Consider the following 6,000-nt stretch of genomic DNA (forward strand, 5'->3'; position numbering starts at 1 on the left):
AAGTACACACTGCTTCCTACCCAGATGACTTAACACTCCCACACACACTTCATGACTGGTGTACTACAAAAAGACTCAGAATGGCCTCTTTTAAGAACACAGTCATAACTCACACCTCACTATCAACAACATCCCTCTTGTCCCACATGCACACAAAATCTTTGGTGAAATGAAGAAATGAAAGCACAGTAACAGAAGAATTTGGTAATATCTTGCAGCATAGAGCAGTTAGTTAGAAGCTGATCTGTAAAAATATTTATCTAAGACAGCCTTTCTGAAATTATCTTGATGTCCTCAAATGTGAATATTACAAAATCTTGGGTGCCGCAATATTAGTAAACAAAAGCAGAGTCTATCTTGTCCCTGGGACTGTACCTTCAACGCGCATGCGCCACTTGGATATTTGGGATGTTACGAGCGTCGTACCGTTTTTTTACTTATATTGGCTAGTAATCGACTTGAAGAGGGCAATTACAAAGTATTTCGTTCCAGCCAATAGTGAGTAATGTAACTCCACCTCTTTCAGTACAATAAAAGACTACTAATGCAAAATAAATGAGGATCTTGGAGTTCATTTGATGCTAATCTAGCTGGATAAATATTTTTTACGTATTACTATGAAAATAATAAGTAGTTTCCCTTCATTTCTTCTCAATTATTTGAGAAAAAAATAATTCCTCTACACATTACAAACATTAATTTGAATCATAAGTCCACATAAAGATATATTATTAATGATTCATGAGAGTGCGACTCTTCACTGTCAGTGGCAGGCTCGACCACTTCAATGGCGGCCCCAAAGCACCCCATTCCTCTGATGAAACTGTAATCTTACAAGGTGTAGGGAATAATTACTTCTCTGTCCCTCTGTGCAGAGTGAATTTAGAGTCTGGTTTTGTTAATGGTTCTGTTATGGTTGGGTTGGTTGAGACACTTCCAATGTCAGGTGTAACTTTCTTACTTGGAAATGATATTGGTGGAAGTCAAGTGTGTCCAGCTCCTCAGTTGTCTAGTGAGCCAGTGGCTGCGTCCCATGATTGTGATGTCCCTGATGTGTTCCCTGCATGTGCTGTCACTAGGGCTAAGTCTAAAGTTACTGGTGATTTAGAGGATAATGATGATGATGATGTTATCCTAGCTGACACTTTTCTTGCTAATTTGGACCACTCACCAGATGAGGCAGTACCCCGTAGTGTTGATAATTTGTCTCGTCAAGAGTTGGTTGAGTTGCAGGTTGCTGACCCTGAGTTGAAAGGTCTAGCTAACTCTGCTTACAGTGAAGAAGAGTCAGCCGGTGCTTCTACTTGTTATTATGTAAAGTCAGGAGTACTTATGAGGAAGTGGAGACCCCCAGCAGCATCAGCCGACTGTGAATGGGAGGTTGTACATCAAGTTGTCATCCCTCGTGTTTGTAGGCAGGATATCATTCGAGTGGCTCATGATTCCAGTTTGGCAGGACACCTTGGAGTAAGGAAGACTGTGGCACGCATTTTGAAACACTTCTACTGGCCAGGTATCTTCAGAGATGTTTCCTGGTATTGTAAGTCTTGTCACACCTGTCAAGTTGTGGGGAAGTGTAATCAGACCGAAAAGGTTGCACCTCTAGTTCCCATTCCTCCTTTTGAGGCGCCATTCACCCGTGTGTTGGTGGATATTGTGGGCCCTCTTCCTAAGACTTCTTCAGGATTTTCTTATGTGTTGACCATGATTGATATGGCTACTCGTTATCCTGAAGCCATTCCACTTAGAAACATCTCAGCAAAGAACGTGGTTAAGGAAATGCTAGGGTTCTTCACAAAGATTGGTCTGCTCAAGGAGGTACAGTCAGACCGGGGAAGTAATTTCATGTCAAACGTTTTCAAGCAGTCTCTGACAGAGTTGGGCATCACCCAGATCACGTCTTCAGCTTACCATCCTCAGACCCAAGGAGCGTTGCAGAGATATCATCAAACACTCAAATCGATGCTCAAGAAATACTGTTTGGAACATCCGAAAGACTGGGATAAAGGTCTTCCATTCGTCGTATTTGCCGCAAGAGAATCTCCAAATGAATCACTGGGCTTCTCTCCTTTTGAACTACTGTTTGGCCATGAAGTAAGAGGACCCCTTAAGTTACTCAAGGAATGCTGGTTGTCGGAGGAAGATGACGTCAACCTGCTGCAGTATGTGATGAAGTTCAAAGAACGGCTGTCCACTGCTTTACAGCTGGCGAGAGAGAATTTAGGAGCTGCTCAGGAGAAAATGAAGACTTGGTATGATAAGAAGCCCAGGTTACGCCACTTTCAGCCAGGAGATTAGGTTTTGATTCTGCTTCCAGTACATGGGCAACCTCTTCAAGCCAAGTTTAGTGGTCCTTATTTCGTGGAGAAGAAACTCAGTGATGTCAACTATGTCATCGCCACACCAGATCGTAGAAAGAGCAAGCAACTATGTCACATCAACATGCTAAAGTTATATCACAGGCGGGACGAAAATAATCCAGTCTGCACTGTAGCTGTTCCACCCGATTCTGCAACTGAAGCTCTCCCATGCAGTATGAGCCTGAGTGATAGTTTGGGGAAGAATCCTGATATCATGAATGATCTCCAGACTAAGCTTTCTCATCTACCTCCCAAGGAAAGGCAGGAGTTTTCGGCATTACTGCAGGAGTACCCGCAAGTGTTCCGTGCCACTCCAGGAAGAACCACTGTGTTGATGCATGATGTCGATGTTGGAGACGAAAAGCCAATTAAACTGCCTCCTTACCGTGTGAACCCAGTGAAAGTTCCTCTCATCCAGAAGGAGCTTGGCTACCTGTTGGACCACAAGATGATTGAGCCCTGTCAGAGCGAGTGGAGTTCTCCTGTCACTCTGGTCCCTAAGCCAGGTGGGTCACAGCGGCTTTGCATTGACTACAGACGTGTTAATCACATAACCAAAACAGACACTTACCCTCTCCCTCGTGTGGAAGATTGCATAGACAAGATCAGAAAGGCTAGGTACATAAGTAAGTTTGATTTGTTAAAGGGATACTGGCAAGTACCTATGACTGAACGTGCTAGGGAGATCTCATGTTTTGTAACACTAGGAAAGACTTTTGCATATTCTGTAATGCCATATACAGATTGTTTTAGAGTAATAAGAAATTTCCTTTGTAAATTTCCTTTTTCTTTGTGGGGAGGTGTTACATAGCCTATGATTTCATCATCCTTTGTGTAATTTTAACTCACAGTATGCTGCATGTTTGATCACGAGCGTGTTCTGCCTCAGTCCTCCCCTTCTACCGTTATAGTAAAGTCGTTCTCTCTGTTATTCAAAGTGGGATTTTCAGCTCTTTGTCCCCATGGCTTCATTTGCACGTCCTTCTTACAAGTTGTATCAAGCTCTGCCGGCCCCTATATAATGAGCTCAGTCTCTGCATCATTGCCACTTAGATCTGCTCCTCATTTTGTTCACATCTCTGTCCTCCCCTGTACAGTTATTATTATTGTGAGTGCTCAAGAAATCTCCAAACATCTAGCAGCTGTGTGTAATTTGAGTATAACTGTTGATGCATTTTTTCTTGTACTGTGTAGCATAAGGTTGATTCTTAGGCCTAGTGAAGTGTTTGTGATTAATGTGGGGTTTTATGTCAGTCATTTTTGATAATAGTCTGTATCTGTAATAATTTATCTTGCTTAACTGAGCATTACCTGGTGTATTTTCATTTTATCAGTGCTGACTTAGATAAATTTACTCTTGCTAATTTCGTGTTAATAGAGGCTATTGCAGTTAACCATATATTTAACCTGTTTATTTGCCATTACATTATCCTTATGAGTCCTGAATGTTTTGTTGTTAGTTTGAGCATTAAACTTTAACTTGTAATTTTACCTAACTCTTTTGTTTTGGACCTGGAACTTTACGGGACAGTAGTGACTCTTAGTGTTCTCACTTAAAGTGTACGTTATCTTTCTCTGTTTCGAAACAATATATATATATATATATATATATATATATATATATATATATATATATATATATATATATATATATATATACAGTAAACCCTCAAGGATCCGGACTTCAAAGATCTGGATTTTACGAAGATCCGGACCATTTCTTAGCAAATTTTCATTTTAAAACATAGGCTACAAGATACACAATTTATTAATTAAAATTTACGAAAAAAAATTTGTACACAATATTATACTATCCTATTAATTTTATACTGTATTAAATTTAATTTAAATTTTATCGGTTCTTCGGTATCCTTTTGTGAGTCCCGCACATGTGAATGGGGGGGGGGGAATGCGGCCTTGAGGGGACAATGAGCTGAGGCAGTTGACCGAGTGTGAGTCACGGGAACACAGTGACCGAGTGAAAGCACAGTTTTCTTTCTTTACTCTTCCACCATGGCTCCAAAGCGCAGACATACGGAGCTAACCATAGGTGAAAAACTTGAATTACTAGAAAAACTAGAAAAGGGTGTACCAGTGTCTCGGTTAAGTGAGGAATATGGTGTTGCAAAACAAGCAAACAATGATATAAAGAGAAACAAAGCCAAGCTTCGTGGTTTTGCTGCCAAGGCAGGTGGAAGTGGAAGTGGAAGTGCCGGTCCCAGTTCCCAAGTGAAGCGTCAGATCGTTATGAGTGGACTCTGATTAAGAAGTCAGAGGCACCCCCACTAGAACCAGAGGATGAACAACAGAAAGTGACACTTTGGCAAGGCGAATATAAAAAATAACTTTATTTTTATTTTGCATTAAGTTATACCTAAACCACCATACGTTTTCTTTCATATGAGAAAATTTATATATTTTCTGGAAGATCCGGATTTATCGAGATCCGGACAGGGTTATAGCCCCAATTAGTACGGATCTTTGAGGGTTTACTGTATATATATATATATATATATATATATATATATATATATATATATATATATATATATATATATATATATATATATATATGTATATATATATATATATATATGTATATATATATATATATATATATATATATATATATATATATATATATATATATATATATATATATATATATATATATATATTTTATGCGAGGAAGAAGGAACCAAAGTCCATGAGCCCGCAGTAACAGTTCCCTCCAAGAGAAAAACAAAATACAATAGAGAGCCAAATTCAAGATCGGATCATTTTGAGATGCCTGGACACACTACGTTTGAAAGACTGGAGATCATAGGCAGCAGGAAATACAGACAGAGGGAGACAGTTCCAGAGCCGACCTGTTGCATAAATGAAAGACTGGGAATAACGGTTAACTCTTGCATTAGAGAGTTGGACAGAAAAGGGATGTGAGTTTGCTGCCAGACGGGTGCTACGCGCCCGTCGTAGAGGTGGAGGAATGCAAGCAGACAGTTCAGAGGAGCAGTGACCATTAAAGTAGCGATAGAAAAGAGATAAAGATGCAACAGTACGGGGAAGAGATAGAGGTTGAAGGGAGTCAGTAAGAGGAGGAGAGTTAATGAGACGAAAAGCCTTTGACTAAACCCTATTGAGAAGAGCTGTATGTGGGGAGCCTCCCCACACATGAGAGTTCTACTCCACACAGGGGCGGATAAAACCCCTGTATAGAGTCAACAATTGTGCAGGGGTAAAGAAAGAGCGGAGTCAGCTTAGCACACCCAATCTCTTGGAAGCAGATTTTACAAGAAATGTAATATGATCTTTGCAAGATAAGTCCCGAGTAAAGGAAACCACAAGCATGTTCAAAGATGATGCAGAATTAAGCTGAATATTATTAAAAAATAGTGGGTATACCTGTGGAAGATTTTGTCGGGTTGATAGGTGTAAGAACTGAGTCTTAGATGCATTAAAGACAACAAGATTATTTTTACCCCAGTCAGATATATGAGCCAAGTCAGACATTAGGTGTGCCATAGCCTCATCCCTTGTTTCTTGAAGTAACTGTTGAGATGGGAGTTGCGGGAACCGAATGGAAAGGTGAAGGGTGGAGTCATCAGCGTATGAGTGGATAGGGTTAGATGTACAGCTT

Source organism: Coenobita brevimanus, chromosome 91, assembly GCF_032717465.1.
Source record: "Coenobita brevimanus isolate Jiangsu-jjx chromosome 91, ASM3271746v2, whole genome shotgun sequence".
Taxonomy (NCBI): domain Eukaryota; kingdom Metazoa; phylum Arthropoda; class Malacostraca; order Decapoda; family Coenobitidae; genus Coenobita; species Coenobita brevimanus.